We start from the raw sequence: 13584 nt of genomic DNA, 5'->3' as shown, positions 1-13584 counted from the left end.
AGCAGTAGCAGTTGCAGTAGCAGTAGAAGTACCAGTAGATGTACCAGTAGCAGTAGCAGTACCACTAGCAGTAGCAGTAGAAGTAGAAGTAGCAGTAGAAGTAGAAGTACCAGTAGGAGTACCAGTAGCAGTAGTAGTAGAAGTAGTAGTACCAGTTGAAGTAGCAGTAGCAGTAGAAGTAGAAGTACCAGTCTCAGTAGCAGAAGAAGTAGTAGTACCAGTAGACGTACCAGTAGCACTAGCAGAAGAAGTAGTAGTACTAGTAGAAGTACTAGTAGTAGTACCAGTAGCAGTAGCAGTAGAAGTAGAAGTTCCGGTAGAAGTACCAGTGGCAGTAGAAGTATCAGTAGAAGTAGGATTACCAGTACCAATAGCAGTAGCAGTAGCAGTAGAAGTAGACGTACCAGTAGAAGTAGGAGCAGCAGTAGAAGTAGTAGTACCAGTAGAAGTAGCAGTAGCAGTAGCAGTAGCAGTAGAAGTAGCAGTAGCAGTGGAAATAGAAGTATCAGTAGAGAAGTAGCAGTAGCAGTAGAAGTAGAAGTACCAGTAGACGTACCAGTAGCAGTAGCAGTCGAAGTAGCAGTCGAAGTAGCAGTAGCAGTAGAAATAGTAGTAGTAGTAGTAGTAGCAGCATCAGCAACAGTAGTAGTAGTAGAAGCAGCAGTAGCAGTAGTAATAGTAGTAGTAGCAGCATCAGCAGTAGTAGTAGTAGTAGTAGAAGCATCAGTAGTAGTAGTAGTAGTAGTAGTAGTAGTAGTAATAGTAGTAGTAGTAGTAGTAGTACTAAGTATTAATAGTAGTAATAGTAGTAGCAGTAGCAATAGCAATAGTAGTAGAAGCAGTAGTAGTAGTAGTAGACGCAGTAGTAGTAGTAGTAGTAGTAGTAGTAGCAGTAGTGGTAGTAGTAGTAGCAGTAGTAGTAGTAGCAGTAGCAGTAGCAATAACAGTAGTAGTAGTAGTAGTAGTAGTAGTAGTAGTAGTAGTAGTAGTAGAAGAAAAAATATTTGTTTTTGTTTTTGTTGTTGTCTATGTACATGTTCTGGTATGTTATACAGTTCTGAAACAAAATCATGAACGATAAATCAATACAAGACCCACAAAAGACCCCACATACTACACTCGAAGATAAACAGGTAGTACGAAAAATAGGAAGCTAGCAAAAAGCCATAATACATAAACTGGTGATAGAGCAATAACGTGACTGTTACCTGTACAGGTAACTCCAGACCCGGTGAAGCATGCACGGCAACTACAGTTGTAGGAACCAGCAGTGTTGAGACAGACAGCGTGACGGTGACACTTGTCACTCGTCAAGATCTGCGTGCAAATGTTCGCATTACTAACCACATGACACAATGTCACCGTTACGTCAGCTAGTAACACAAAATCATAGTCTATGTCATTTCAGGTAACCTGCCAGTCTGTGCCATCAGTAATACAATGTCATAGTTCGCAATGTTATCATGTTATATAATGTAGATCTATGTCATTATCATATTACGCAATATCATAGTTTAAATAATTATCACTATCCATCTACGTCAATGTCATGTCGCACAATGTCATAGTTTACGGCATTATGATGCTACATATTAGTCTACGTCATTATCAAGTTATACAATGTCACAGTTTACGTCGTTATTGTGCATGACAAGCGCTTGTGAAAAATATAGTCATATATAAGTGATGTCACTACGACATGTAGTATGTGACAAGCATTTACGTGCGACAAGCATTTACGTGTGACAAGCACTTACATGTGAGAAGCACAGCTATATAACAACCACTAATGAGAAACAATTACTTGTTTACATCGAGACAATTATAATTAATTTCAAATATAACTTAAAACATAATTAACTTCAAATAATAGAAATGTTCTCAAATACCACACCCATATTGTATAATACAATCAAGAAATATTGTGGCAGGATGTTGGTCATTGGCTGACTGATAACTCGCCCAAGCTGTAACATCTCATATAATTAGTCACTTTATTTTCAACTGGTAACCAGTGTGCCATGCAACTGATTGATTAAAGGAATTGTCTTGAGTTATCTTCTATTTTAAGACGTTTTAGACTGTTATTTATGACTAAAATTACATATTAATCATAACCACAAAACCGTTATCTGTGATGCAGGCCGTATCACCTCACAATGTAGAGTCGAACGGGCATTTGGCGCACTAGTGGTTGATTCCGTGAATCTCTAACTAGGGCATCGTCTATAGGACAGCCACTCCCAAGGAGATCTTTTATTGGACAATCCATAATTGCATCGCCAGAAAGAGGATTGCCACTCCCAGACTAGTTTACCAATACGTTTTCCTGTTTGTAATATCAGTATCTGTTTGTAATATCAGTATCTGTTTGTAATATCAGTATCTGTTTGTTCTTGTTCTGCTATTTGTAGTGGCCCAAACCGTATTTTAAATCGCAAATATGTTTGTACCTTCGATCGAAAGAATATATATATATATATATATATATATATATATATATATATATATATATATATATATATATATATAGTCAAATGTCGGTATCTCGACCTCGGTAACCTCGAGTACCCAACATATCTCGAGGTCCATTGCCGGTCCCGGCATTTTCCCTATGGAATGTTACCAAATCGAGCATTGTTATCTCGAGCACGCTAACCTTGAGTACCAGGCTTATGTCGAGCACATTTTGGTGTCCCTAGGTACACTTTGTTGGTTTTTCCTCGAAGTATAACAAAAATTACCTGCTTTGACCATCGCTTTTATTTGCCATTTTTGTTCTTCCCTAAATTCCTCCCAAGTAATAAAGAGCGCTGTATACATTGCATTAAACTGGAGCGGGTTCGGGTGTTTATGAAAGGGAGATGCCAGTTTGAAGGCGAACTCCTCAGCCCCCCCCCCCCCCCCCCCCGGATCCGAACCTGTTACAAACTAACAATATTGTTCTTAGTAACGATAGCTGTTCCAATGTTGTTTTCATTTAACAAAGTAATTCGTCTTCATATGGTGAAAATAATGTAGCAGCTATATATGCCTAATCAACCAATCAAGTATGGCCTCCATGTGGACTTTCAAGTTGCCGTGTCAGTTCTAATTACTAATCGCCCGTTTGGATCGCAATTACGGGGATTATCAGGACTATAAAAACTTAATTAAGTTACTTACGGTGCAGACAATACAACAGGTCATGACGTGTCATACAGGTATTGCCAACAACTGTTTTAACATGCCGCTGCAATTCATGTAGTGTTACTTACCTACTAAAGATAAATTAATCGGCACATGTAACAAAAAATATGCATCATTTATAAAAGCAGCGCAAAGTTTAGCATTATTAGCAAACGTGGTGGTTTGGAGCAACCAGTATATGGACATCCTACTACATGAAATTTCTGAGGAGAAAACCATCTGCTACAACGGGGACAACTTTGAGCTCTTCCCGTATATAATCAAACCCGTGAAGTGCTCGAATTGTCAACGTTGGGAACATACCGCCAGAGGGTGTAAGGCCGGCCACACGTACGTCTCTCACCTGCTGCCGGTGTGGTAGAAATCACCCTAAAAGACTGGGTCACCAGCAATGCCGAGAGGAGATCTCTTGTGTTCACTGTCGAGGCCCACACTATACCCATGACGAAAGCTGCCCAGAGTACAAGAGAGCCCTTCTGGCATTAGCAAAAAAAAATAATCAGAAACCCGCTAACATAACAAAAAATCCCATTCCAACTAAAACTTTTATTTCTAAACCAGTTGTCCCGGGGGATGGGGGCTTGTGAACATAGTGAAAAATAATGTTGAGGTGACTGGCTCCAAATTCCCAAGGGCAGCTAACCCTAGTCTCCCGATTACCGCCCTTGATCTTGTTCGTCTGCTGAGTGGCCTCTACATCAACGGGGGCTTTGATGGAGAAACAGTAGAAACAGCCACACGCCCCCAAGTGGACGAGGCCACTGGGCGGGCTTGCAGGATCCTAAGGAGTGCTTTGGGTATTGATATCAGCCAGCAGGACATTATAAACAGGACTTGCCAATGATATAGAATACCTTGCACCGGTAACTCAATATGGGAAGACACCAAGACACCCGATGTTGGCGTCTCTAATAACAATAACGTTTCAATAGATTAATAAATATAATTATATTTTAAACTACTGCGCTAATAGAACTGCTTCATAACCAAGTTATGGGAGACAACTCTAAGGACGATAATATCAATAATAATATTAATTTAAACTCTAATTTAAATAAAGTAGCTGACCATGGCCTTACCATTTTACAATGGAACGCCAAGGGTCTTAAATCTCAAAATCACGGAGATGAACTTAAACTATTTATCTCCAAAAACCCAAAAATAGACGTCATATGTGTACAGGAAACATGGATTACAGATAAGCAATTAAATACATCCATGTTTCCTTTTAATATTAAAGGGTACACTGCTCTATTCTCCAATACTAATGTAACAACTAGAGGCGGCTTAACCTTTTTTGTTAAGGACAACATAGCCTATACTAAACTACCAAAAATTTATTTACATGAAAATATAGAGGCCAATGGTATTACTCTTCATGGAAATAAAGACCAAATTAATCTATATAATATATATATACCCACCCCGGAGGTAATCAATAAGATATCACCGATAAACATTATAATAAGCTAATTACCAATAATGATAAAACTATAATATTAGGAGATTTCAATAGCAGAAATACCCTCTGGGGCTCTACCTTAACATGTAAACAAGGCAGAATGATACAACAATTTTTAGATAACCATAACTTAGTCTGTCTTAACGATGGTTCAATAACCTTCATATATCAGATAGCAATTCTGCCTGTACTTAGCATTGGTCTCTACCTCAATAGTCCCAAACTGTGAATGGGAAGTTCTTAATAATTTAGGAAGCAATCACCTATCCATTCTAATTACCTATAAGATCAACAACGAATGGAGAGAGGTACCTAAATAAAAAAAAAAATTGAACTTTGATAAAGCAGATTGGCAATTGTTTCATAATTTGTGTAAACAAATTAAAATTAAAGATTTTAAATCAAATAATATAGATAAATTCAATGATGAACTAATCAGTAAAATAATTAATATAGCAGAAAAATCTATCCCAATCTCCACCATGGGATCTAGGAAGCATACAGCCCCTTGGTGGAATAGTAATATAGGAAATTTAATAAAATCACGTAATAAAAATAGAGCAATCATGAAATTTTTTTTAAAAATTAAAGATAATATTTCTAATTATAAACATAGTAAATATTTAGTACTAACTGCCAAAAAACAATCGTGGGAACATTTCTGCTCATCCATTTCCCAGGAAATTAACAGTAAAGAGGTCTGGTAAAAAATTAAACGCATACAAGGACAAAAATATAGTAACCAAATCCCATTAGCCAATAATAAAGAATTTATTACCAACCAACAAAAAGCTAATATATCTGCCAAAACATTCGCTAATAATTCAAGCAATAATAATTTTTTCTAATAATTTCAAAAAAGTAGAATTGATAAAGAAAAAAAAAGAAGAAAGTCCATTAGATGCTAAATTTAATACAAAAAAAGTAGACATTAATAATAAATTTAATAAAGAAGAATTCATCGAGGGCTTCATACATAAGAAAGGTACCGCTACCGGGCCGGACAATTTCAGCTATGTTTTTTTTTCTCAAACATATGCCTGATGAAACCCTAGATGTATTCTTAGAACTTTTTAATCTAATCTGGAGTCAGGGCTATATACCATCAAGCTGGAAGGTGACCACTGTCTTCAGCTTACACACAACAGGTAAAGATGCCAGTTATCCTAGTAACTATAGACCTATATCTCTGACCTCTAATGTGTGCAAAACCATGGAGGCCATGGTCAACAATAGACTAACGCTTTATTTAGAAAAACATGGGTTAATTACTAAATTTCAAAGTGGGTTCCGTAAAAATCATTCTACTATTGATCACCTTGTGCGACTTCAATCAGAAATAAATAGAGCATTTTTTAAAAGGCACAAGGTAGCAGCAGTCTTTGTCGACATAGAAAAGGCCTATGATATGGTTTGGCGCCATGGTTTGCTTGAAAAAGTATACAAAATGGGTATAAAAGGTAATTTATTAAATTTTATTTATAAATTCATTTCTAACCGCTCCTTTAAGATTAACGTCAATGGGTATTTTTCTCCACTAACTACTCTGGAAAACGGGATTCCACAGGGCTCAGTCATTACTCCAACTTTATTTAGCATTTTCATTACCGATTTGGCAGAAGCAATGCCTGATAATCCAAAATATAAAAGTGCAAAATTCAGTATCGGACTATTTGCAGATGATACTGCTTTTTGGCGTTCAGGTATGGATCCTAATATTTAAAAAAAAGCAATCCAATCTGACATTGACAAATTGGTAAAATGGTCCGAAACTTGTGGAATCAAACTTTCCGAATCAAAAACTGTATGTATCTTCTTCAAGCATAAATCTAGAGGTTCGAGCTATAGGCTCAATTTAACCCTAAACAACAAAAATCTAACACAAGTTAATAAAGTTAAATTTTTAGGCGTAATTTTAAAACCTCACCTTTAAAAACCACATCGAAGATATAGTAGCACATAGTGGGTCCTATATTAATATTCTTAGAATCCTATCTGGAACCAATTGGGGCGCAGATAGGAAAACCCTAATAATGCTATAGAACGCCTTCATAGCCTCTAAACTACAATATGGCGCCCAAGCCTTCTGTTGTGCAGATCCCAATATTCTAAATGCCCTAGAGTTAGTTCAAAACAAAGCTCTAAGAATTATTTCTAAAGCTTACATAACCACAGCTACAGCTAATATCCAAGCAGAACTTGGTCTCCCCCCCCCCCCCCCCCGCCCCCCCCCCCCCCCCCCCCCCCCAACTCAAATTAGAAATAAACTCTGTTTGAAATACTGGATGAAATGCAAAAATTTAACACCCCATAAACCAGTTAATCAAATTGCAATATCAGGCTATTCACAAAAATGTCCTTAAAAAATATAGACAAAACGGTTCATATTCGAATTGCCCCTGACTATATCATTGACTGTTGTGTTAAGTTTGGCATAATTTGTATCATCGACTATTATGTTTATCTCGAGCCACGGATATCTCGAGCTTGGTGGTTCGGTCCCTTCAACATCGAGATACCGAAGTTTGACTGTGTGTGTATATATATATATATATATATATATATATATATATATATATATATATATATATATATATATATATATGTTTGGCTGTGTGTATATATATATATATATATATATATATATATATATATATATATATATATATATATATAGCGAAACAAGAACGACAGGTACAAACATAAATACACGACCACTCTGTCAGTGAGATTGGTTTGTCACTGTATAGGCTAAGTGTTGAAACAGTCACGTTACACTAAACAGAATCAATCACCTCTGCATTCGTTGTAGCCGGTGTTACAGCTGCAGTTGAAGGAACCAATCGTGTTAATACACGTGGAAGACGCAGGGCATCTTGAGATAGCGACATCGCATTCGTCAATATCTGAAACAAAGTGCAAGGGCTGTACATAAAACTGAAAAATCAAATGTCCCATTATAAGGTATGATAACATGGTCTTGCATTGTGTAAACCATGACATTAACACGTGTATATTAACTGTATTATAATATTTAAACACGTATACATCATGTGTGAATGTTCGTTTATTACACTGTTGAAACATTATAAGAAACCAAGGCACCCCAACCATGGAATTGCCAAATGATCTGTGGATAATAATTGTATTGACAGTAAAGTCAACATGTGAGTAAACATTAATCCAACTATACACTTTATATCACAGAAACAATCACTGAAACAATTTGTGATAAAGAACATGGATATGGATGCGTATGGATGTGGGCAGAATATCCTTTTTATCACTAGGTATCATCACAGGACTATCCATTCTGCTGAAGTTGTCCGGTCCAAGGAGGTTCACAGTGTTGAAATGGTTAAATGGCAGAATAAAAGGCTACAATTTCAGCAATATACTGACCTCTACAAAACGTTCCGTTGCCCTGAAATCCAAGGTTACAGATGCAGCTGTGAGTTCCCAGTCTATTAACGCACGACGACTTCACGTGGCACCCGTGAGTCCCAACATTGCATTCATTAATATCTGAAATAAAGAGACAAATTGGCATAAGCAACGACACAGAAAATACATTTACCTTTCAGAGTCCATGATTTTGTTGTGTGCAGGTCCAACCAACAGAAACACAAATATTCAACTTAAGTCCAACAGCTGCTTACAAAATAAAAGTGATCATTGTGCTGAAAGCACCACACTATGGTGACATAACATGAACATTTAAATTTACAGTATGAATAGAGAAACATTTAGTATGACAACACAAAGAAAACAGAGAAGCTAAAAGGTGCTCCGAGGAGAGTGGTACAAACATGTATGGTTAACAATCAGACACACAACACTTAACTAGTGTTCTACATGACATATGTTAACCATGTACCTCTCTGTGTATGATTTACTCATTGTGAGCTATAGCATAGACTAACATCACGTGCAACACATCCTCTGAATTACAAAAGATGAATCATGAGTCCCTATGTTAGTAGAGAATGAATGAATGAATGTATATCAACATCCCAGCATGACCAATACATCGGCTCTTGGGTGTCAAATTACGATAAATTCAAAACTGGAATGATGAACCACATCAATATAAAAATGTGTCAGTAGTGAAATATGATAGCTAACGTAATTTGCAAAATTTCAAGCTATCTCATGTATCTAATGGACAGCGTGCATTAACCCTAATATAGTATTTAATATGAGATAAAAGCTAACGAAACTTAAACTGACATCACAGAGGTGTTTGTGCAGCAAAATTGTGCTGGGGGTTAGATTGAAGCGAGTGGTGCTTTTAGGGGGTCGGGTCATGTTCAACATGAAAATACATCGAAAACAAAAGCAGATTTGCTTCGCAACCATCCCATTGCACATGCGCCGGTGACATATGTGAACACTTCGCTAAGTTGTACATACACACATAACTACTATACCTCTACAGGTGAATCCATCTCCTGAAAAGCCCTTCTTGCACTGGCATTTGTAGGATGTGCCCGACTCGATACACAGAGCCCACCTGCTGCATCTGTGAACTCCAGGCTTGCATACTTTGACATCTGAAATTAACGGTATGCCACTAAATATAGTGCTTCCTTATTAAGTCATGCATTAAGTCATGCATAACAGAGCAAACCAACACTCAAATTCAATTATAATTATACTTACTACTACTACTACTACTACTACTACTACTACTACTACTACTAATAATAATAATAATAATAATAATACTCCAAACGTGTTGATGCTACTGCAACTACTACTACTACTACTCCAAAAATGCTACTACTACTACTACATCAACAACTACTACTACGACAACTACTAATACTATTACTACTAATATTGTTACTACTACTACTACTACAACTACTACTACTCCAAAAGTGTTGATGCTACTGCAACTACTACTACTATTACTACTACTACCACTACTACTCCAAAAGTTCTACTACTACCACTACAACTACTACTGCTACTACAACTACTACTACTGTTACTACTATTGTTACTACTACAACTACTACTATTACTACTGCTACTACTACTACTACTACTACTACTACTACTCCAAAAGTGCTGATACTACTGCAACTACTACTACTACTACTACTACTATCACTACTATTACTATTACTATTACTGCTAGTACTACTACCACTACTACTACTGTTACTACTCCTACCTATCCTACTCCTACGTATATCTATTACTGCTAGTACTACTACCACTACTACTACTGTTACTACTCCTACCTATCCTACTCCTACGTATATAATTAGATAGTATGTATGCAGTATAGCTGAAACCCAATTTGTTTTTGTAGGCCCGACTTCAAACACAATCTTAGGGATAGTGTCTTTGCCACTAAATTATCCATCATCAAACACATGTTTATTTAAAGACTCGTAAATCACAATCGGTACCGAGTCTTACTGAATGAAACGAAACTATTTTTAACCAAGACAAAAATATTAATTTTCAATGGCACAACCAATGATTACAAGAAAACATTTACCATCGGAAATACGGTTCTCGAAAACGTTAAAGAATATAAATACTTAGGTTTAACTTTTAATAAGCAAAACAAGTTCAACACTACAAGAAAATGTTTATCCCAACAAGCTACAAAAGCAATGTATTTCGTTTTAACAAAATCTAAAGATAACAATCTATCAATAGAATGTAAGATAAAATTGTTTGACACAATGGTACTACCTACTCTTCTGTATGGATGTGAATTATGGGGTTACGAAAACACTGACATCATTGAAAACATACACACAAATTTCATGAGACGCCTGCTCCCGGTTAAAAAAGGTACACCGATATTTATGTTATACGGAGAACTAGGACGTAGACCGATTAAACTAATTATTCAACAAAGAATGATAAATTTCTGGGCCACAATTGTATCAGGAAAACAAACAAAACTATCCTTTCTATTGCATACATTTATGTTACAGGACTCATCCGTAAATGGATACAACTACACTTGGATCCAACATATCAAACAATTATTTAACAACCTATGTATGACGGATATATGGTTGTCTCGAAGATTTTCAACAAAAAAAACAACTTCTTGAATATATCAAATTGAGGCAGCATGACCAGTACCTTCAAACGTGGAACAATAACATTGCATCATCATCTAGAGGAAAATATTATACAATTTTAAATAATAATTTGGAATAATACACCAATAGAAAATAGGTTATGCACACTTTGTGATTCTAACGATATTGGTGATGAATATCATTATCTATTCACTTGTGCCTTCTTTACTAAGTCTCGAAAAACACTGCAGTGAACCCCTGTATCCTAAAATTTAAAGAGTTAATGACTAGTAATAAAATAAGTGTCCTAAGAAAAGTCAGCAAATTAATTAAAGAAATTAATGATAAATTTAAAAGACCATAGCTATTAGTATCAACATATACCACATCACTCGAGTTAAATATGCTTTCTTATTATATCACAGATATCCCTATTTTAATAAATCGAAATATACTAGTACATGACATTGTATAACAAATTATATAATGAACTACAATTACTCTACTATGCCGAATATTATTGGCTTATTGCATATATGTATTTTTGTTATATCCACTCGTTGTATTTCAATATTAATATATTATATAATTTAACTATTCATATACTATATTATTTACTATTTAATGTTCTTCTGTAAACCCTGTCCTGTCTTGTCACATATTATATTATGTAATTATTCATGTTTCCCCATATGCCGTTGCCTAACGGCCTGGGTGTAATAAAGTTCTGTTCTGTTCTATAGTTAGCATTTAATACTGAATTTGATGAATTGAAATAGAAGTGACAAATGCCATGTTTGTTGTTATTAATATGCATGGTTCTTGAAACTGTGACTAACAAATTATTTCATTGGATTATACTGACAGTTGTACCCTAAAATTAATCATGTCATTGGATGCAATTACAGTGGTGATTAGTAACAAATAAGAACAACACCGCCGACGGCTGGAATATGTTTGTATGAAACTAAATATTAATAATAATAATAATAATGAAAGAGAACTCTACACGTCAGCACCATTAACTCAGGTCCTTCATGCATTATTGCTACTGAGAATCACTGGAAGGCGACTTGTCTTTTGGAGGTCTGCCACTACAAGAATACATAGCCTACTTGTGTCACACTCCAGGACAATGTATACTACTTTGTCTGTACGACGACTGGTTTGACAAGTCTAAACAGGTCCAAGTCAGAATTCAGGAAAAATCTACACAGCTGAGATGGCATGCCCTGTTGAGTCATTGAAAAACAATGAAATTCACTGGACCACAAAACCTCCACGCCAGTATCTTAATATTCAATGCTATGAACCTGTGTGTGTCTGGGGGTTTGGCCCCTTCACCTCCAAACGTATTTATACAATAACTAGTTTAACTCTGGGTATACTTGGCCCCTTCACCTCCAAACGTATCTATACAATAACTAGTTTAACTCTGGGTATACTTGGCCCCTTCACCTCCAAACGTATCTATACAATAACTAGTTTAACTCTGGGTACACTTGGCCCCTTCACCTGCAAACGTATCTATACAATAACTAGTTTAACTCTGGGTATACTTGGCCCCTTCACCTCCAAACGTATCTATACAATAACAATAACTAGTTTAACTCTGGGTATACTTGGCCCCTTCACCTGCAAACGTATCTATACAATAACTAGTTTAACTCTGGGTATACTTGGCCCCTTCACCTCCAAACGTATCTATACAATAACTAGTTTAACTCTGGGTATACTTGGCCCCTTCACCTGCAAACGTATTTATACAATCACTACAAACGTATCTATACAATCACCTACAAACGTATTTATACAATAACTAGTTTAACTCTGGGTATACTTGGCCCCTTCACCTCCAAACGTATCTATACAATAACTAGTTTAACTCTGGGTATACTTGGCCCCTTCACCTCCAAACGTATTTATACAATAACTAGTTTAACTCTGGGTATACTTGGCCCCTTCACCTCCAAACGTATCTATACAATAACTAGTTTAACTCTGGGTATACTTGGCCCCTTCACCTCCAAACGTATTTATACAATAACTAGTTTAACTCTGGGTATACTTGGCCCCTTCACCTGGAAACGTATTTATACAATAACTAGTTTAACTCTGGGTATACTTGGCCCCTTCACCTCCAAACGTATCTATACAATAACTAGTTTAACTCTGGGTATACTTGGCCCCTTCACCTCCAAACGTATTTATACAATAACTAGTTTAACTCTGGGTATACTTGGCCCCTTCACCTCCAAACGTATTGGCCAATATACAATAACTAGTTTAACTCTCTGAGTATACTTGTAAACGTACTTGGCCCCTTCACCTTCACCAAACGTATCTATACAATAACTAGTTTAACTCTGGGTATACTTGGCCCCTTCACCTCCAAACGTATCTATACAATAACTAGTTTAACTTCTGGGTATTTATACTTGGGTACCTTGGCCCCTTCACCTCCAAACGTATCTATACAATAACTAGTTTAACTCTGGGTATACTTGGCCCCTTCACCTCCAAACGTATCTATACAATAACTAGTTTAACTATGGGTATACTTGGCCCCTTCACCTCCAAACGTATCTATACAATAACTAGTTTAACTCTGGGTATACTTGGCCCCTTCACCTCCAAACGTATCTATACAATAACTAGTTTAACTCTGGGTACACTTGGCCCCTTCACCTGCAAACGTATCTATACAATAACTAGTTTAACTCTGGGTATACTTGGCCCCTTCACCTCCAAACGTATCTATACAATAACTAGTTTAACTCTGGGTATACTTGGCCCCTTCACCTGCAAACGTATCTATACAATAACTAGTTTAACTCTGGGTTTACTTGGCCCCTTCACCTCCAAACGTATTTATAC

The 13584-nt window shown here is 36.3% G+C and overlaps 1 long non-coding RNA gene across 1 annotated transcript; it reads right to left on the bottom strand.

Annotated features, from left to right (window-relative positions):
- Positions 1–3241: 3241 nt before the first annotated feature.
- Positions 3242–9209, bottom strand: LOC121366722. The gene is made up of 4 exons (XR_005957213.1): positions 9082–9209; positions 8054–8176; positions 7447–7557; positions 3242–3260 (listed from the first exon to the last, which is right to left on the bottom strand). It is a non-coding gene; the product is annotated as an uncharacterized LOC121366722 (long non-coding RNA).
- Between the last annotated feature and the right edge of the window lie 4375 nt (positions 9210–13584).

This window comes from Gigantopelta aegis, unplaced genomic scaffold (assembly GCF_016097555.1).
Source record: "Gigantopelta aegis isolate Gae_Host unplaced genomic scaffold, Gae_host_genome ctg6819_pilon_pilon, whole genome shotgun sequence".
NCBI classification, from domain to species: Eukaryota; Metazoa; Mollusca; class Gastropoda; order Neomphalida; family Peltospiridae; genus Gigantopelta; species Gigantopelta aegis.
This window is presented reverse-complemented; position numbering and strand designations above follow the sequence as displayed.